The 22,891-nt window shown below is 33.8% G+C and overlaps 1 protein-coding gene across 1 annotated transcript in view; it reads right to left on the minus strand.

Annotated features, from left to right (window-relative positions):
- LOC121735593 (transcription factor hamlet-like) overlaps positions 1-22,891 on the minus strand; it is a 138,064-nt gene that overhangs the window by 66,624 nt on the left and 48,549 nt on the right. The window lies entirely within an intron of this gene.

The following is a 22,891-nucleotide window of genomic DNA, read 5'->3' on the forward strand; positions in this document are numbered from 1 at the left end:
GGGATTGGGCCTCCGGTAAACTCACTCACTCGGCGAAACACAGCGCAAGCGCTGTTTCACGCCGGTTATGTGAGAACGTGGTATTTCTTCGGTCGAGCCAGCCCATTCATGCCGAAGCATAGCTATCCCATGGATTTCGGCAGTTATAGGGATAAAAGCAGACGGTATCGCTTGGTTTTGTTTTCGTGTTTCAAAAATTAGTAACCTCTTTAATCTCAACATCTTGGTTGTGCCAGCTAGCAGCTGTACCAACTACCAAGCATGTTACTAGATTCTTTTAATCGTTAGAAATCTACTCGTAAGATTAAATTCAATTCCTCTAAGAATGAATTACATATGAGAGCTAAGAACTAAGTGTCAGAGCAAAGTGTCAAATGCTGCTGTTCAAAACTAGCGTTTTATTTGTCTTACCACATAATATAAAACCAGTTGTTGTAAACATTTTGATTAAATCATAATTCATTCATAATTGAGCATAGATCTGAGCTGATAATCTCAATGTGGAAACAGGTAGAGAGTTTAAAATCTCGCAAAAGTCGTGATTCAGTTATGACAAGCTTTCGTGTTTTCTCAACAGGTGTTTTTACTGGCTGTTAAAATATTATGTTAATGTCTAGATAAGTAAACAAATTCATGTTTTAGTGGCTGCTAATTAGTATAAACATTAATTATAAGTGATATTATTTTGTATACATAGTTTTAAAATAATTTACGAGTATTTTGTGTTTTTTTTGTGTGTGATTTAGGTATATTCATTTCCTTAAAATATCTGAATAAATATGTCTTAAGCATCTACAAAACTGTATCATTAAATCGAAAATTAATTCTATCGAGTCGTTGTACATGACATAAATTTTGCGATGAATATTAAAACATGAATCTTGTTTATACTCGTTATAATTAAGGCAATATGCCCGAAACAGTAATAACAGTTGTTAAAAAAATTACACGTTGCGAAACTTTATTCAATCACAATCTGATTCGGAATTGGCCAACGTCCTCAAAAATTCTATGTCGAAATGCGATAATGTACTCAATGACAATTATTCTATGATACCGTTGTGCAACAGTCGCATCGTGATCCGTCGAACGAATCGCCTTTGGAAATTAATTGCGTGATCTTTGAACTGTTGCCAAATGTTTGCGAACCCTGAAATGTTTGGGTGAAATAAATAGAGTACAAATATAGAGTAAATTATCTTGATAGAATTTATTAATAAGAAAATTCTAAAAAAATCGTATGATGCATTTCGACTTCTAAATGCCAAAAAACAAACAGCACGAAAAACTCCGAATAATCTGGTAATGACCAGCGGAGCTAAAATGGTCGCTTTAGAGAATCATATTATGAATCATAATATTATGATTAATTTTTTTTAATCGCAAAAATGGTCATTCTGCTTGCAATTCATGTCTAGTAATTCGTACTAATTTGACATTCGACAGTTTGACAGTTTTGACAATTCATTTGCTGAATTGATTAGAGGAATTGCTAAATGTGACCATTTTAGCAGAGTAGACAGAATTAGCCCCGCAGATTATTCGCGGGGGGCGTTGAGATATAATATACTTATTTTAATATAAGTGGCAAAGGCTGGCATTTCATTAGAGGGAAGCCCATTTTTAAAATGTAATTAAAGCTAACGGTCATTCTTAGAGATATTTAATGATTTTTTAACTTTAATTTAATAAGGATTTTGACAGGAAATTTATGGAGCTTATATCAAAATGGTAAGTATATAAAATTTTATTATTATTGACTGACTGATGATAAGTGATAACACATCTACATATAAATAAAAATTATCATGTTAAAGCACAAATCAATAGGCGTGATAGTTTTTTCGGAAAGTGTACCAATATGTACAGGTTGTGGGATATACTTTTTAGTTAAATATCTCTGAGTATCGGCCGTTAGAGCCGATAGGAATAGCTTTTTTTTTTATGAAATAAGGAGGCAAACGAGCAAACGGGTCACCTGATGGAAAGCAACTTCCGTCGCCCATGGACACTCGCAGCATCAGAAGAGCTGCAGGTGCGTTGCCGGCCTTTTAAGAGGGAATAGGGTAATAGGGGAGGGTAGGGATGGGAAGGGAATTAGGGAGGGTAGGGAAGGGAATAGGGTAGGAGATTGGGCCTCCGGTAAACTCACGCACTCGGCGAAACACAGCGCTAGCGCTGTTTCACGCCGGTTTTCTGTGAGAACGTGGTATTTCTCCGGTCGAGCCGACCCATTCGTGCCGAAGCATGGCTCTCCCACGTATAAAAAAAGCTATAGGAACATCACACCTACGTATATCTCATACATGTGCTCCATGCTTTCTACAGTTTGTGGGGCGATTTCTTTAAATTCTTATCTATATGACAATAACAACGAGGAGTTTATGTAACAAATCAATACTAAAAAATAACGAGCCGATTCATATGACATTTTATAACAAATCGTACGAGCTGCGTAACAAATGGTGTAACGAGATGTATTTTGTTTCAATCCCATTCTTATACGAACAAAGGTACGAACAATTTGCGGGTGCGATTAGTGCGTTAACGATACACACGGCTGACGAGTTTAGATAGCCAACCTACGCACCCACATAGATACTACATAGTTGAAGAGTCCACCAGTCAATATTGTCAATAAAATATGTTGTAAAAAATAATATAATTTACATTTTTAAGCATACTAAGAGCACGAGTGGGAATCAAACAATTTTAATTACCTGAAATCTTGTAAAATGAATATCAAAATATTCTATCTTCTTATATATAAAATTCTCGTGTCACAATGTTAGTTACCGTACTCCTTCGAAACGGCTTTACTGATTTTTACCAAATTCAGTAGGTCTGAGAATCGGCTACTGGGTACCTTTTAAATTGATAAGTGCATTTGTTGAAATGATTTCAAGTCGAGACTGACGGCGACCATTGTTTGTGTGACGGGGTAGCGATGGACGTTGCCATGGTGACATCTTATATATAAAAATGGATTTTCAAATGTGTTAGTCGCGCTAAAACTCGAAAACGTCTGAACGGATCGGGCTGATTTTAGTCTTAAAATATTCGTAGAAGTCCAGGGAAGGTTTTAAAGTGACACGAAGTTCACCGGGACAGCTAGTACTCAATAAAATAATATGGGCGAAATACTTTATATGGCAAAACAACGTTTGCTGGGGCAGCTAGTTTGTATATAAATTAATAAAATGCTTTCTTTATAAAACACAAGATAAGTTTGATTGAAACTAGTATTTTTTGAGGATTTATTAAAATCCTACTCACTAGTTGAAGACGTGAGTGGAAGAATCGAACAAGTAACATTTCGTTACATACGGACAATAACTAATTTTTTCCCTAATTATTTTAATAAAACTTGTGACTTATCCACTTCGTAACCAAGCTAATATATCTGGCTACACATATAATCCATACTTTTTCTATTTTAAATATTTTTTCCGGCCCTAAAGTCTCCATTAAAACAAAAAAACGGGAAGTTTTTTCATGTTATTTACCCTATTCATCCACTCATGTCTTGAGTTACTACTCACATACATATAAAAAATTAAGACTGAATTTTTGTATTAAAAGGTACGTTTGTTCATTCGTTGTCCGTGTCGTCTGTGTGTATCGCAACATATGATATACAATAGGAGATTCCGATGTTATTAATCGTCACCGAAGATTGATGCGACAGAATGGTGTTACTCTTTTATTGATGTAGGTTAAGGCTATGTAACGCCTAAAACAATGTAACTTTGAACAATTAATAGCTAGTGTCTGTCTGTCTGTATGTGTGTCATAACTAGGGTCAGTTAATGAAGGAACAAAGACTAACTTCTGGGTATTGTAATAGGTCACTTACAGTTGCCCGCGGGTTTGTTCAACAAATGGCAAGTTGTGACTAGTAAACGGTATAATTAACTAGGTACCTACGTTTTGTTTGTTTTGACTCGTGCAAATATTTATTTAAAAGTTCTAGAAACATATAAAAGATAGAAAATACTTGTTAGCTTGCTTACATAGAAGACACCAGTGGGTAAGAAGGTTCTTTTTCTATTGGACTTTTGTATTGGAAGGGATGTCCTAATCCAGTCAGAAATAGTTTCTTAATTGGTTTAAAGTCTTGAAACTTTTATGAAAGAGAAGTAAAGCCGATAGAAATTGAGTTATAGGAATCGATGAGGACCAGTGCTGAGCAACTACTGTAAAAAAAAACTCTGCTTGGACAAACATTTTATTTGTTTGTACTTTTATAAAGTATTATAAGGACAGGGAGCAATGTTAACATCTACTTAAGTACTTATATTATTTTTTGAATTTAATGTAATTATTTTTGTAATTTAATGTTCTTTATTACAAAGACAAGTGAAAAGGAAAACAATTTTAATAATAAAGATCTCAATGAGTTACATAAATAAAATCAATTATTTAGTAAGAGAAGGGCCTTTCTTATGCAACGATTTACGACACAAACGACATTTTTATCGGAAGGTAATGTCGTTAACGAGGCGTCATATCCGACGCGCGTGTGAACTACAGCCGGCCCGGACGCCGGACCGCTTTGTGAGATCACATGGTACACTTTACGTTCATCATGATTATCACCGATTCAGTGATATTGTGTAATCGGCATGACATGGGGAAAATGTTCCTGGAGTAAAAAATAATGTTATATGCTCACGCAAGTCAAAATAGCCTAATACGATAAAGAGTTAAACAAGATATAGAGTTAAGAATACAACACCGTTCAAAATTGGGATTGCAGAAAATGATTTCTGTTAGATGTATGTAGATTTTTAATCCACGAAATTCAGTCCCTATCAAGATAGAATAAAAACCTATGTAGAGGTACAATTTTGTAGTCCTAGACGTTGCAAGTCAAAGTTTAGCTTAATATTTTTGGCTCGGATTTAAGCTCACTTACACTTGTAACTTTACAGCTGACATTTAATAATTTAACAATACCAAAATACACGTATAAAACGAAAAAAATAATACTGTGATATTCTCTTCTCAGTACATAAGGTAATACCAAGAAGTAGTTCGTGGAAGCGACTGCTGCGAAACTTGATATCGCTTCCTCTAAACTACCTTGATACAGTTTATTGTCATTACTTAAATAAATTCGTCCGACATTGTATGATTTCCGCCAATTAAAAGTTTTATAAATGATGTAACTATAATTATCATCATCGTCATCACCGTTACCGACTACAGCTTCTGATTAAATTCGGAGACCGCGAATTATAAGATAATGAAAGTATTGAATTAATAGACTTGCATGACGATTGACGTCTCACGCAGTTGAAGTCTGTCAAATTCATACAAATTTAGAAACGCGTCGCGTTGCAGTCTGAATTGACGCCGCAAGGCGACGAGGTGAGGCGAGGCGAGGCATAAATTTGTATGGATTTGACAGATTTCAGGTGCGTGAGACGTCTTGCGAATCTGTCAAATCCATATACATTTAGCAATGCATCTACGCGTCACGTTGCGGTCTGAATCAACCCTTAGTTGTACAAAGTTTAATAAATCAATTCGTAGTAGCCTCGGTGATGATCTTTTAGGAAATATGGAGTCTGTAATAGTTTTCTAGCCTCACCTAATTCAAGGGAAGCCCGTATCCTACTAGATATATATTTAGATTTCGTCGTAAGTAATATTTAGATATACTTAGATAGTATATAATATTATGTTGTGGTTGATTTGTTTATAAGCTTTATGGGGGTGGCATTGTCGGTCACCGACAAAACCCCTTAAATAAATTGATTAAAAAAAATCAATTCCGCGAGTTGATAATAAAGATGCAAAACAAAACAAAGCTACGAATTGAAAAAGTGAGTAAACAAAAAGATAACCACTTTATATTACTTTACTGTAAAAACGTAAATAAACCATCAACAATAGTCATTACAAGCTCGGTCTTAGTACCAATTATACAGTTTCTAGAACACTCCAGCAATAAATAGTGGGGAATACTCGAGAGCCGGTTAATTTGACAAAGATATTAAAGTAACAGAGGTCTATTATTAATGTACGGTAGCCGAACAGCTATATTTTATGCCGATTAATACTAGCAACGACGAAACCGCGAGTCAATAGCTAAGGGCGTGCACACACGGTGCGATACGGTATAAAGTATAGTTGGTCGGTTCCATGTATAGTCCGTGCAATCCACGAAGACGCGCCCCACTATTCCTCCTAATCGTTTATAGTACATGACGTTTGCAAGCTTTCGCCAATGTTTGATTGTTATCGCACACTAAATACCTGTGAGTACACGCGCACACTACAATAAATAGACCAATTAAGAAAAAGCGTCACGGTCAAAGGGAAAGATGCTCGCCCAAAAAGTGGTGGGGCGCGTCTTCGTGGATTGCATGGACTATACATGGAACCGACCAACTATACCTCAAACCGTATCGCACTATAATATGCGATTAACCTTCTAGAAAAAAAGATTAGCTTGTAAATTGACATAAACAAATAATTTATAATCACTTTTAGGGCCCTACACGTTTCTGATTCGACAACGCTGCTTTGACTGGGAGACGAGTAGATTGCGGTATTTGCAGATAAATTCTATTTTGAATACTAATGAAACATAATCTACTTGCAAATTTTCTACCATATTAACTACACAGAATCCACCACGAAGTTATTGTACTATCAGAGAAGTTGATCCCTAGGCAAATGGCAGACGGGCCAGACCTACGTAATTTGGTCGCGATAACCCAAACCCATCGGACCGATCACAGCTAACATTGAATTGACATAAGCCGACCAAATAACGTAGGTCCGTCAACTGCCTAGGAATTAATTTCCTCAATGGTACAATCAATTAAATACATTTATATTTTCACAAGCTTGAAGGGAAATTTGAGTTTTTTCAAGCAGAGGTTAGTCGAGCAAGGTCAATGAACCTTAGTTAAATTAAGTTTCCTAATTAATTATCACATTCAAGGCCCCCGTAAGGTCTACTGGCGCCTGTGTGCAAAAAAAGGATTTTGGCGCCCCTTTAGGCAAATTTTTTGGGACCTTGGTTTTAGCGCCCCTAAAGATGGCAATTTGGCGCTCCTAGAGGATGGCGCCGTGTGTATTTCACACATTGCACATATGGTAGCGGGGGCCCTGATCCCATTTCATAATTAAATCCAGTCGCGTAGTGTATACGTAGCCTTATGCCGGTTGTGCTAACGACGAAATCGCGCGCCGATAACTAACTGAAGAAATGCAGGGAACTTATTATGCGCATGAATAATTCGCATTGATTTATGCCGTACGGCAGCCACGTGGATTTTTAATGCCGACCGATTTTATGCATTGAGACCTCGCTTCTTGGCGTTATAGATAGTGGCTGTAACTATTTTGATTAGACGCCTCCATGGTCTAGTGGTATAGAGCGCGGCTCTTGAGTCTTGCCTCGGAGGTCGTGGGTTCCATTCCCGCGTTGGAAAAATGTTATTTCCAAGGTTGGTTAGGACAATGCAGGCTGATCACCTGATTGTATGACAAGTAAGATGATCCATGCGTCGGATGGGCATGTGAAAAGTCGGTCCTGCGCCTGATCTCTCTCCGGTCGTGTCGGTCTTCCGTCCCACTGGGTTATGAGAGTAAAGGAGTGCTCATGTGTATGCGCACACACTTGGGCACCCTAAAATTACTCCTGCTTAGCTGGCCTAGTTTCAATGAAACCGGCCACCGTCACCGAAACCGGTGTGAGAGCTATTGTTATTATTATTATGATAAAATTAAGTAAAGGGAAATTTTGTGATTGTGATTGGACATTATTATTGGTGACTAGATGCGAACTCCGTTGCGTCAAATTTCGTTTATCTCGACGAACTTTACATTTTTCCGCGATAAAAAGTATCCCACGTCCTATCCCGAGACTCAAAGTATCTCTATACCAAACAGCCAAATCGATTTATACGTTTGGGTGTGAAGAGTTAGCAGACAGACAGACACACTTTCATATTTATAATATTAGTATGGACTAAGTGTGTAATACAAATCAGGAGGAAAAGGATGATGTCTTGAATTCTGCGATTTTTAATGCAAGTAATTTCTGAATAAACATTTTATTTATAAGACGAATTTAAAAAGGAATATGATAAAAAAAGGTAATAAAATGACACATTTCTACTATTCTTCGAAATAGCCTGGGTTTATTTTCCGTTAACATTTAAAGAGATTGTGAGATAACGTTACCTTATAATTCACCGTTGAATATGAAGAAAACGCAAACATTTTGGGTATGGCGGTAAAAAACGCGGTTTACGGTAACGTCTGCACAAGTCGACCTCACGGTAATGCTGGCCTTGCACTTTGCGGACCGCTTCTTTTAATGATGGACGAATCGTCAGCTCTGCGTCATTGCGGCAAAAAAGAAAAAAAAAAAAAAAAAAAACTTTTACCCGGATCCTTAAAGATTGAAGATGTGTCTTTGTTAGTTACACCGTAATATTTAACGTACTTATCTTAATTTAATTATTGACCTATATAGTCAGTAAATGAAATATAATAATATATGAAAATTATAATATTATATTACTGTAATCCGCAGATTGAAGTATATTATATCATTAAACTTTAGGACGCCTTTGTTCTTTAAACTGGGCATATCATTTTTTGGTAAAGCTTTATACGTTTTTAGCTAGAGAAGACTCTATTCGGCTGTGGATATTTTTAGCGAAGCCACATCAGAATTTCGAAGAACACTTTAATGTGGCGCACTTAACGTGCGCCATTACAAAATACCGTTTGAAATTAAAACGAAGCCTTGTTCTTTTGCTGGGAATGTCGCAAGTCTAGATCTTGAGAACGTATGCAAAGTGTTTCACAAACTACGGGAATGTTCAAGCAATCAGCCTTGGAAAAAGTTAAAAATGTCAGAAATTCATCTTATATACTTTTGTGTCTAAACACACGATCCCGAAGTTCCGCGGCGAAAATTCCGCATGATTACGTCAGCAATGTCAAACGCATACAATATAACGCGACGTAATTTCGGCATAGTGTGTCATCGGTAATTTATAGTTTGTGCGTTTTAAGATGATATGGGTAATGGGTGACACTTCTCATATTCCTTGCTACGGGTTTTTTTACAAGAAAACAAAAAAAATCATATTCCATCTACAAAAACAAATGTTTTCTATTATTGTAAATGAATAAAAATGAAAAGTTGCTAAATGCTAACTTATTAATATAAAATTGTAAATTTTAACTGTGAAAATTATTGTTACGAAAATATTTCAAAAATGTCAGATGCATGAAATGGAACTTATGCCAATAGAGATTGACACTGATGAATCGAAATCAAATCGATAAAAAGGGCGGCCATTTTAAATCGCCGCCGGCGCCACTCTGAAACGTCAGTACGAAATCGATAATTTCGATTGCAATTCCTTTACGAAGTGATTCGATATTTATAATTGCACGCTTTTTGACGCGCTTTTTTTAGCAACAGCTAGTTCTAATTAAAAAAATATTTTTGTATTGATCCATTTATTGAGGAAAGATTTATGCTATAATAACTTCGTACGCTGCGATCTGACGAAGAATATTTGAAAAATAAAAATAATGGGGAAAATTAATTATTCACCTTTGTTGTTATGTGTTAAACATAATATTGGAAAACAGCTGTATTTCATGCGTGGGAGTTATATTAAGTTTTGCTACCGTGCTTTACCCAAGAATCTATTTAACTAGTCAAATTTTTGTGACAATGTTAAGATTAGGGCCGTAACAACAATGATACATGGCTTTAGTACAGTCAGACTAAAGTTCAGGCTCAAGTAGTGCTAGCCCTGTGGTAGCAATGTGCGAGTGAAACAAAAAGTATTGAGACTGAAACCACACCGCAGATTTAATTCCAAGAATTAGCGTTCGGATTCGAAATGTCGTAACTTTATAAAGGATTAAGTGCCGATAAAGCAATTGATAAAAAGAGAGAGCTTTAATTAACGTAAAAAGTACGGTTCGGTATTAAATGTTTTATACCGAACAGTTAACAGTAGGAAATGCAGATTTTTACAGTTATTGAGTAAGAGTTACATCTAACGTAAGAAATAAAATAAATATTGTTCCTTAAACTGTATGACTCGACCGTGTTTTAGCATGACTTGACATAAAGCCCGTTTTTTTTCGTTTTCGTAAAATGTCACTCAAGAGACAACTGTTTCGGTATCATGCATTCCTGTCAATGTCATGTGGTTGAAATGACACTAGCGTGAATGTGATCCATAATATTCTCAATGAAGTCTTAGCGGGCTCCTAGACCTACAATAATATTGAACAACTTGTTTGACAATAAGATTGAAAGACGGACGCGTTCAATACTAAACCAAGTTACCCAGTCAATAATATTGCACAATACGTGATATTACACGATAAATTGATCGTCTAGGTGCCCGCTTAAGCATAGATTATTTATTATTATAATACAATTACTTAAAAAAAGAAAACTTCAGAGGTGTCTAGGGACACCCAAATGGAACGAAGTAATTTTTTATGTTCAAAAAACCTGTATACATATATTATTATATAAGTACTCAAAAAAAATATTAAAAAATGCCATCTATTGAAGCCCAAGAATACTAACAACGCGTCGGTTTATTCTAAAAAAACGCTATCTAGTTGACGCTAAGGAATACTATCAACGCCCTCTGCCCCTACCATAGAGGTACTAATAAAAAGTGTCAAGGTCAAGTATCGTTCTGTCTAGCCTATCTAGCCTTTACGCCGAACGCGCGATAAGGAATTACGTTCCAATAAGCTATCATTAGAATCATCCACTTATCATGAGAAACTAGAATCATATTAAAAAGTTTCTGTAAGTCGCGGAACCCGAAATATTTAAATATTATGTCACTTAGCCAGTCACAAAAACAGAAGCCGTATTCGGTGTAATGAGGCTTCTGTTTAAACTCAAATGTGATGACACAAATGTATGTACTTATAAAGGAAATTAATTTATTTATGTTAATTAATAAGTATTTTGCTCCTTACGCGGCGGAAGTTTAGTGAGATTCTTTTTTATAGCGATCGTATCTTCGGGCTTTTGAGATCAGAATCTTGATTCTTTATCATTAAAAGTCGACTTTATTTTTATCGTCGGAACAACTTGCAACGATAAAGAGTTTGGATATTGCGATTGCCAAAGTCTTGAAATAGCAATGAACATCTTTAATTGTTAATTTATTTGTACTTGAAAAAGTATATTCCTTTAGACTCATTCCAACACAAAACCTGATACTGCAGCGGTACCAGAATCATGAGAAAAAAACGATGAGAAAAAGCAAATATATTCCGTAGTATTCTAATCAAAAGATACACAAGTTCCGCTGACCTACTAATTAGAAAATATTGTGTGAAACATCGTAAAAGCCACAAAAATCAGCAGCCAATAAACTATATGGCGCTCCGTGCCTTATTTACATAATTTTACCACGTGTCAACATTTACATATGAATGGATGTAAAATGTTTATTTAATATTCAAAACGTTGAATAACAGGTCACATCTATAAAATATGAATCTCGGATTGTTAACGATGATATCAAAGACACCGACGATTTTTATTTTATCGTAGCATATTAAACTTTATCTTGTATGTTTAGAGTATATATTCGATTGGTATATAAAATCGTGTTCACGGTAGCCGAAATCGAGGGTCAGAGATCAAGCGTGATCGAAAACTGATATTAGTGATAGTAATAAGAGCGACGTATCGTGAATCATATGTCCAATCGACCGCCGCCCGATCCGGCCTTGCATTAATAATCCACAATACAGTAGCGTAACTTTTTTAAATCTTCAGGTAACCGGATAGCCGGCGCCGGCCACCCGATGGCAGTTATAATAATAATAGCTCCCACACCGGTTTTGGTGACGGTGGCCAGTTTCATTGAAACCAGGCCAGCTACGCAAGAGTAATTTTATAGTGCCCAAGTGTGTGCGCAGTACACAAGAGCACTCTCTATTCCTTTACTCTCATAACCCAGTGGGACGGAAGACCGACACGACCGGCGAGAGATCAGATCAGACCGGCAGTTATATAATTATAGTTTGTACATGACAAACGCATCCATACGTACCGGAGTCTTACCAGTGACAAGAGTTTTCTTTTATATGACTGCTATGGTGGTAAGAACTACCAGCAACTATGGAGTTTCCGTCGCGATACCTTTAGGAGGTATCCAGTTCTGAAGGTCTACCTAGCCTTCGATAAAGTATGAAGCTCATTTTTTATCTTATTTTCTTCTGCATACCTGTAAGAATCTAGTCTCCCATTGTCGGACACTTATATGACAGTTTTCGACTGTCAGACCACCTTAAAATCTGCCTACAAAAGATTTAAACACTATTTAAACAGTTGATTAGAGAAAAAATCAGTACAAAATGGTCTCAAAACAACTGTTCAACAGATGTTTAATCTTTTGTGGTAAGACCGTAATATTTTAGAATTATTTTTGGGGCACTATATTTCAGACATTAATTCTCTGCCGGCGCCAGCCACCCCGTTTACAGGACCTATGTGAAGTTAGCAACCGAGTTCAAGGTAAATGATTTTTATATATGTCATTCGATTGTACCCGGAGTGTACCCGATTGTACCGCAATTAAAATCGTTTGTACCTCAATAGGGTAGAAATGGGGGGGGTGGTAAAATTTGCTTAGCAACCGACATAAAGATACCGGAATTTTAATGATGCCATCTGGAAGAGTATCGTTTGTACCGGATTGTACCCGTTTTTAAAGTTAATTTTTTTTTTGATTTTACGAAAAAAAAACAAAAAAAATTTTTTTCCCTAAAAATAAGGCTTTGTACGGAGTAGAAGGAAAGAAAGTATATAAAGCAGTTCAAATGTGTAAAAGAAGTTATTTTTTGAGGTAGATTCGTTCGGTCTTGACGAATTTTCCAATATGTTACTATAAAAGTCGGAGTTATATTTTGCAGTTTTTTTGTCGTTTGTACCTCGCCAAAACAGAAAGATTATAAAAGAAGATACTATTCACTTTAAATTCACACAAAATTTTTTGAGACAACAACGACAGAAATTCGATCGGTCTTGACGAATTATCGAATATCTTACTATAAAACTCGGAGTCAAATTTTGCAACTTTTGTCGTTTGTACCTCGCCAAAACAGAAAAATTATTAAAGAAGATACTATTCACTTCATATTTACACAAAAAAATTTGAGGTACAAACGATTTTTCATATAGTAACAACGTCAGAGATTCGATCGGTCTTGACGAATTTTCGAATATCTTACTATAAAACTCGGAGTCAAATTTTGCAAATTTTATCGTTTGTACCTCGCCAAAACTGAAAGATTATAAAAGTAGATACTATTCACTTCATATTTACACAAAAAAATTTGAGGTACAAACGATTTTTCATATAGTAACAACGTCAGAGATTCGATCGGTCTTGACGAATTTTCGAATATCTTACTATAAAACTCGGAGTCAAATTTTGCAACTTTTATCGTTTGTACCTAGCCAAAACTGAAAGATTATAAAAGAAGATACTATTCACTTCATATTTACACAAAAAAATTTGAGGTACAAACGATTTTTCATATAGTAACAACGTCAGAGATTCGATCGGTCTTGACGAATTTTCGAATATCTTACTATAAAACTCGGAGTCAAATTTTGCAACTTTTATCGTTTGTACCTCGCCAAAACCGAAAGATTATAAAAGAAGATACTATTCACTTCATATTTACACTAAAAAATTTGAGGTACAAACGATTTTTCATATAGTAACAACGTCAGAGATTCGATCGGTCTTGACGAATTTTCGAATATCTTACTATAAATCTCGGAGTCATATTTTGCAACTTTTATCGTTTGTACCTCGCCAAAACCGAAAGATTATAAAAGAAGATACTATTCACTTTATATTTAAACAAAAAAATTTGAGGTACAAACTATTTTTCATATAGTAACAACGTCAGAGATTCGATCGGTCTTGACGAATTTTCGAATATCTTACTATAAAACTCGGAGTCAAATTTTGCAAATTTTATCGTTTGTATCTCGCCAAAACCGAAAGATTATAAAAGAAGATACTATTCACTTCATATTTACACTAAAAAATTTGAGGTACAAACGATTTTTCATATAGTAACAACGTCAGAGATTCGATCGGTCTTGACGAATTTTCGAATATCTTACTATAAATCTCGGAGTCATATTTTGCAACTTTTATCGTTTGTACCTCGCCAAAACCGAAAGATTATAAAAGAAGATACTATTCACTTCATATTTAAACAAAAAAATTTGAGGTACAAACGATTTTTCATATAGTAACAACGTCAGAGATTCGATCGGTCTTGAAGAATTTTCGAATATCTTACTATAAAACTCGGAGTCATATTTTGCAACTTTTATCGTTTGTACCTCGCCAAAACCGAAAGATTATAAAAGAAGATACTATTCACTTCATATTTAAACAAAAAAATTTGAGGTACAAACGATTTTTCATATAGTAACAACGTCAGAGATTCGATCGGTCTTGACGAATTTTCGAATATCTTACTATAAATCTCGGAGTCATATTTTGCAACTTTTATCGTTTGTACCTCGCCAAAACCGAAAGATTATAAAAGAAGATACTATTCACTTTATATTTAAACAAAAAAATTTGAGGTACAAACGATTTTTCATATAGTAACAACGTCAGAGATTCGATCGGTCTTGACGAATTTTCGAATATCTTACTATAAAACTCGGAGTCATATTTTGCAACTTTTATCGTTTGTACCTCGCCAAAACCGAAAGATTATAAAAGAAGATACTATTCACTTTATATTTAAACAAAAAAATTTGAGGTACAAACGATTTTTCATATAGTAACAACGTCAGAGATTCGATCGGTCTTGAAGAATTTTCGAATATCTTACTATAAAACTCGGAGTCAAATTTTGCAACTTTTATCGTTTGTACCTCGCCAAAACCGAAAGATTACAAAAGGAGATATTATTCACTTCATACTTACACAAAAAAATTTGAGGTACAAACGATTTTTCATATAGTAACAACGTCAGAGATTCGATCGGTCGTGACGAATTTTCGAATATCTTACTATAAAACTCGGAGTCAAATTTTGCAACTTTTGTCGTTTGTACCTCGCCAAAACCAAAAGATTATAAAAGAAAATACCATTCACTTCATATTTACACAAAAAAATTTGAGGTACAAACGATTTTTCATATAGTAACAACGTCAGAGATTCGATCGGTCTTGACGAATTTTCCAATATCTTACTATAAAACTAAGAGTTAAATTTTGCAACTTCTATCGTTTGTACCTCGCAAAAACCGAAAGATTATAAAAGAATATTATATTCACTTCATATTTACACAGAAAAATTTGAGGTACAAACGATTTTTCATATAGTAACAACGTCAGAGATTCGATCGGTCGTGACGAATTTTCGAATATCTTACTATAAAACTCGGAGTCAAATTTTGCAACTTTTATCGTTTGTACCTCGCCAAAACCGAAAGATTATAAAAGAAGATACTATTCACTTCATATTTAAACAAAAAAATTTGAGGTACAAACGATTTTTCATATAGTAACAACGTCAGAGATTCGATCGGTCTTGAAGAATTTTCGAATATCTTACTATAAAACTCGGAGTCAAATTTTGCAACTTTTATCGTTTGTACCTCGCCAAAACCGAAAGATTACAAAAGGAGATATTATTCACTTCATATATACACAAAAAAATTTGAGGTACAAACGATTTTTCATATAGTAACAACGTCAGAGATTCGATCGGTCTTGACGAATTTTCGAATATCTTACTATAAAACTCGGAGTCAAATTTTGCAACTTTTATCGTTTGTACCTCGCCAAAGCCGAAAGATTATAAAAGAAGATACTATTCACTTCATATTTACACAAAAAAATTTGAGGTACAAACGATTTTTCATATAGTAAATACGTCAGAGATTCGATCGGTCGTGACGAATTTTCGAATATCTTACTATAAAACTCGAAGTCAAATTTTGCAACTTTTATCGTTTGTACCTCGACAAAACCGAAAGGTTATAAATGAAGATATTATTCACTTCATACTTATATAAAAATTTTTGAGGTGCAAACGATTTTACATATAGTAACAACGCCAGAGATTCGATCGGTCGTGACGAATTTTCGAATATCTTACTATAAAACTCGGAGTCATATTTTGCAACTTTTATCGTTTGTACCTCGCCAAAACCGAAAGATTATAAAAGAAGATACTATTCACTTCATATTTACACAAAAAATTTGAGGTACAAACGATTTTTCATATAGTAACAACGTCAGAGATTCGATAGGTCTTGACGAATTTTCGAATATCTTACTATAAAACTCGGAGTCAAATTTTGCAACTTTTATCGTTTGTACCTCGCCAAAGCCGAAAGATTATAAAAGAAGATACTATTCACTTCATATTTACACAAAAAAATTTGAGGTACAAACGATTTTTCATATAGTAACAACGTCAGAGATTCGATCGGTCTTGACGAATTTTCGAATATCTTACTATAAAACTCGGAGTCAAATTTTGCAACTTTTATCGTTTGTACCTCGCCAAAATTGAAAGATTATAAAAGAAAAGTCTATTCACTTAATATTCACCCAAAAAATTGTGAGGTACAAACGATTTTTCATATAGTAACAACGTCAGAGATTCTATCGGTCTTGACGAAATTTCTTACATCTAACTATAAAACTCGGAGTTAAATTTTGCAATTTTTATCGTTTGTACCTCGCCAAAACCGAAAGATTATAAAAGAAGATTCTATTCACTTCATACTCACACAAATTTTGAGGTACAAACGATTTTTCATATAGTAACAACGTCAGAGATTCTATCGGTCTTGACGAAATTTCCTATAACTTACTATAAAACTTTGAGTTAAATTTTGCATCTTTTATCGTTTGTACTTTGTACCTCGCCAAAACAGAAAGATTATTAAAGAAGATACTATTCACTTTATTTTCACAAAAAAATTTTTGAAGTACAAAATCTTCTTTTATAATCTTTCGGTTTTGGCGAGGTACAAACGATAAAAATTGCAAAATTTAACTCCGAGTTTTATAGTTAGATGTAAGAAATTTCGTCAAGACCGATAGAATCTCTGACGTTGTTACTATATGAAAAATCGTTTGTACCTCAAAAAATTTTTGAGTGAATATGAAGTGAATAGTATCTTCTTTAATAATTTTTCGGTTTTGGCGAGGTACAAACGATAAAAGTTGCAAAATTTGACTCCGAGTTTTATAGTAAGATATTCGAAAATTCGTCAAGACCGATCGAATCTCTGACGTTGTTACTATATGAAAAATCGTTTGTACCTTAAATTTTTTTGTGGAAATATGAAGTGAATAGTATCTTCTTTTATAATCTTTCGGTTTTGGCGAGGTACAAACGATAAAAGTTGCAAAATATGACTCCGAGATTTATAGTAAGATATTCGAAAATTCGTCAAGACCGATCGAATCTCTGACGTTGTTACTATATGAAAAATCGTTTGTACCTCAAAAAATTTTAAGTGAATATGAAGTGAATAGTATCTTCTTTAATAATTTTTCTGTTTTAGCGAGGTACAAACGACAAAAGTTGCAAAATTTGACTCCGAGTTTTATAGTAAGATATTCGAAAATTCGTCAAGACCGATCGAATCTTTGACGTTGTTACTATATGAAAAATCGTTTGTACCTCACAATTTTTTGGGTGAATATGAAGTGAATAGTATCTTCTTTTATAATCTTTCAATTTTGGCGAGGTACAAACGATAAAAGTTGCAAAATTTGACTCCGAGTTTTATAGTAAGATATTCGAAAATTCGTCAAGACCGATCGAATCTCTGACGTTGTTACTTTATGAAAAATCGTGTGTACCTCAAATTTTTTTGTGTAAATATGAAGTGAATAGTATCTTCTTTTATAATCTTTCGGTTTTGGCGAGGTAAAAACGATAAAAGTTGCAAAATTTGACTCCGAGTTTTATAGTAAGATATTCGAAAATTCGTCAAGACCGATCGAATCTCTGACGTTGTTACTATATGAAAAATCGTTTGTACCTCAAAAAATTTTAAGTGAATATGAAGTGAATAGTATCTTCTTTAATAATTTTTCTGTTTTAGCGAGGTACAAACGACAAAAGTTGCAAAATTTGACTCCGAGTTTTATAGTAAGATATTCGAAAATTCGTCAAGACCGATCGAATCTTTGACGTTGTTACTATATGAAAAATCGTTTGTACCTCACAATTTTTTGGGTGAATATGAAGTGAATAGTATCTTCTTTTATAATCTTTCAATTTTGGCGAGGTAAAAACGATAAAAGTTGCAAAATTTGACTCCGAGTTTTATAGTAAGATATTCGAAAATTCGTCAAGACCGATCGAATCTCTGACGTTGTTACTATATGAAAAATCGTTTGTACCTCAAAAAATTTTAAGTGAATATGAAGTGAATAGTATCTTCTTTAATAATTTTTCTGTTTTAGCGAGGTACAAACGATAAAAGTTGCAAAATTTGACTCCGAGTTTTATAGTAAGATATTCGAAAATTCGTCAAGACCGATCGAATCTCTGACGTTGTTACTTTATGAAAAATCGTGTGTACCTCAAATTTTTTTGTGTAAATATGAAGTGAATAGTATCTTCTTTTATAATCTTTCGGTTTTGGCGAGGTAAAAACGATAAAAGTTGCAAAATTTGACTCCGAGTTTTATAGTAAGATATTCGAAAATTCGTCAAGACCGATCGAATCTCTGACGTTGTTACTATATGAAAAATCGTTTGTACCTCAAAAAATTTTAAGTGAATATGAAGTGAATAGTATCTTCTTTAATAATTTTTCTGTTTTAGCGAGGTACAAACGATAAAAGTTGCAAAATTTGACTCCGAGTTTTATAGTAAGATATTCGAAAATTCGTCAAGACCGATCGAATCTCTGACGTTGTTACTGTATGAAAAATCGTTTGTACCTCAAAAAATTTTAAGTGAATATGAAGTGAATAGTATCTTCTTTAATAATTTTTCTGTTTTAGCGAGGTACAAACGACAAAAGTTGCAAAATTTGACTCCGAGTTTTATAGTAAGATATTCGAAAATTCGTCAAGACCGATCGAATCTTTGACGTTGTTACTATATGAAAAATCGTTTGTACCTCACAATTTTTTGGGTGAATATGAAGTGAATAGTATCTTCTTTTATAATCTTTCAATTTTGGCGAGGTACAAACGATAAAAGTTGCAAAATTTGACTCCGAGTTTTATAGTAAGATATTCGAAAATTCGTCAAGACCGATCGAATCTCTGACGTTGTTACTATATGAAAAATCGTTTGTACCTCAAAATTTGTGTGAGTATGAAGTGAATAGAATCTTCTTTTATAATCTTTCGGTTTTGGCGAGGTACAAACGATAAAAATTGCAAAATTTAACTCCGAGTTTTATAGTTAGATGTAAGAAATTTCGTCAAGACCGATAGAATCTCTGACGTTGTTACTATATGAAAAATCGTTTGTACCTCACAATTTTTTGGGTGAATATGAAGTGAATAGTATTTTCTTTTATAATTTTTCAGTTTTGGCGAGGTACAAACGATAAAAGTTGCAAAATTTGACTCCGAGTTTTATAGTAAGATATTCGAAAATTCGTCAAGACCGATCGAATCTCTGACGTTGTTACTATATGAAAAATCGTTTGTACCTCAAATTTTTTTGTGTAAATATGAAGTGAATAGTATCTTCTTTTATAATCTTTCGGTTTTGGCGAGATACAAATGATAAAAGTTGCAAAAAATGACTCCGAGTTTTATAGTAAGATATTCGAAAATTCGTCAAGACCGATCGAATCTCTGACGTTGTTACTATATGAAAAATCGTTTGTACCTCAAAAAATTTTGAGTGAATATGAAGTGAATAGTATTTTCTTTAATAATTTTTCTGTTTTAGCGAGGTACAAACGACAAAAGTTGCAAAATTTGACTCCGAGTTTTATAGTAAGATATTCGAAAATTCGTCAAGACCGATCGAATCTCTGACGTTGTTACTATATGAAAAATCGTTTGTACCTCAATTTTTTTGTGTTAATATGAAGTGAATAGTATTTTCTTTAATAATTTTTCGGTTTTGGCGAGGTACAAACGATAAAAGTTGCAAAATTTGACTCCGAGTTTTATAGTAAGATATTCGAAAATTCGTCAAGACCGATCGAATCTCTGACGTTGTTACTATATGAAAAATCGTTTGTACATCAAAAATTTTTTTGTGAAAATAAAGTGAATAGTATCTTCTTTAATAATCTTTCTGTTTTGGCGAGGTACAAAGTACAAACGATAAAAGATGCAAAATTTAACTCAAAGTTTTATAGTAAGTTATAGGAAATTTCGTCAAGACCGATAGAATCTCTGACGTTGTTACTATATGAAAAATCGTTTGTACCTCAAAATTTGTGTGAGTATGAAGTGAATAGAATCTTCTTTTATAATCTTTCGGTTTTGGCGAGGTACAAACGATAAAAATTGCAAAATTTAACTCCGAGTTTTATAGTTAGATGTAAGAAATTTCGTCAAGACCGATAGAATCTCTGACGTTGTTACTATATGAAAAATCGTTTGTACCTCACAATTTTTTGGGTGAATATGAAGTGAATAGTATTTTCTTTTATAATTTTTCAGTTTTGGCGAGGTACAAACGATAAAAGTTGCAAAATTTGACTCCGAGTTTTATAGTAAGATATTCGAAAATTCGTCAAGACCGATCGAATCTCTGACGTTGTTACTATATGAAAAATCGTTTGTACCTCAAATTTTTTTGTGTAAATATGAAGTGAATAGTATCTTCTTTTATAATCTTTCGGTTTTGGCGAGATACAAATGATAAAAGTTGCAAAAAATGACTCCGAGTTTTATAGTAAGATATTCGAAAATTCGTCAAGACCGATCGAATCTCTGACGTTGTTACTATATGAAAAATCGTTTGTACCTCAAAAAATTTTGAGTGAATATGAAGTGAATAGTATTTTCTTTAATAATTTTTCTGTTTTAGCGAGGTACAAACGACAAAAGTTGCAAAATTTGACTCCGAGTTTTATAGTAAGATATTCGAAAATTCGTCAAGACCGATCGAATCTCTGACGTTGTTACTATATGAAAAATCGTTTGTACCTCAATTTTTTTTGTGTTAATATGAAGTGAATAGTATTTTCTTTAATAATTTTTCGGTTTTGGCGAGGTACAAACGATAAAAGTTGCAAAATTTGACTCCGAGTTTTATAGTAAGATATTCGAAAATTCGTCAAGACCGATCGAATCTCTGACGTTGTTACTATATGAAAAATCGTTTGTACTTCAAAAATTTTTTTGTGAAAATAAAGTGAATAGTATCTTCTTTAATAATCTTTCTGTTTTGGCGAGGTACAAAGTACAAACGATAAAAGATGCAAAATTTAACTCAAAGTTTTATAGTAAGTTATAGGAAATTTCGTCAAGACCGATAGAATCTCTGACGTTGTTACTATATGAAAAATCGTTTGTACCTCAAAATTTGTGTGAGTATGAAGTGAATAGAATCTTCTTTTATAATCTTTCGGTTTTGGCGAGGTACAAACGATAAAAATTGCAAAATTTAACTCCGAGTTTTATAGTTAGATGTAAGAAATTTCGTCAAGACCGATAGAATCTCTGACGTTGTTACTATATGAAAAATCGTTTGTACCTCACAATTTTTTGGGTGAATATGAAGTGAATAGTATTTTCTTTTATAATCTTTCAATTTTGGCGAGGTACAAACGATAAAAGTTGCAAAATTTGACTCCGAGTTTTATAGTAAGATATTCGAAAATTCGTCAAGACCGATCGAATCTCTGACGTTGTTACTATATGAAAAATCGTTTGTACCTCAAATTTTTTTGTGTAAATATGAAGTGAATAGTATCTTCTTTTATAATCTTTCAGTTTTGGCGAGATACAAACGATAAAAGTTGCAAAATTTAACTCAAAGTTTTATAGTAAGTTATAGGAAAATTCGTCAAGACCGATCGAATTTCTGACGTTGTTACTATATGAAAAATCGTTTGTACCTCAAAAAATTTTGTGTGAATTTAAAGTGAATAGTATCTTCTTTTATAATCTTTCTGTTTTGGCGAGGTACAAACGACAAAAAAACTGCAAAATATAACTCCGACTTTTATAGTAAGATATTGGAAAATTCGTCAAGACCGAACGAATCTACCTCAAAAAATAACTTCTATTACACATTTGAACTGCTTTATATACTTTCTTTTCTTCTACTCCATACAAATCCTTATTTTTAGGGAAAAATTTTTTTTTGTTTTTTTTTTCGTAAAATAAAAAAAAATTAACTTTAAAAACGGGTACAATCCGGTACAAACGATACTCTTCCAGATGGCATCATTGAAATTCCGGTATCTTTATGTCGGTTGCTAAGCAAATTTTACCACCCCCCCATTTCTACCCTATTGAGGTACAAATGATTTTAATTGCGGTACAATCGGGTACACTCCGGGTACAATCGAATGACATACATAAAAATCATTTACCTTGAACTCGGTTGCTAACTTCACATAGGTGTTTACAGGTAGGAGTGAATGAAACACATAGACAATTTAAAAGCACAATCAACCTAATACTATGTTGTTTTGCCCTTAAAAATAATTTAAATTAGGCTTATTTGTACCTACACCGGTTTCAGGAAGGAAGTCGGTCTACTGTATAATATATTTGTACTGTGATAAAATATAGCAAAGGTCATCTTACAGTAGCTAAAGTCATGTCGAAAGGAGAAGAAGCGGAGATAATCCCATGGTTAAAAACTATGTTGAAACGATAACGTGATACAAGGCTCTTTTGACG

This window comes from Aricia agestis, chromosome 17 (genome assembly GCF_905147365.1).
Source record: "Aricia agestis chromosome 17, ilAriAges1.1, whole genome shotgun sequence".
NCBI classification, from domain to species: Eukaryota; Metazoa; Arthropoda; class Insecta; order Lepidoptera; family Lycaenidae; genus Aricia; species Aricia agestis.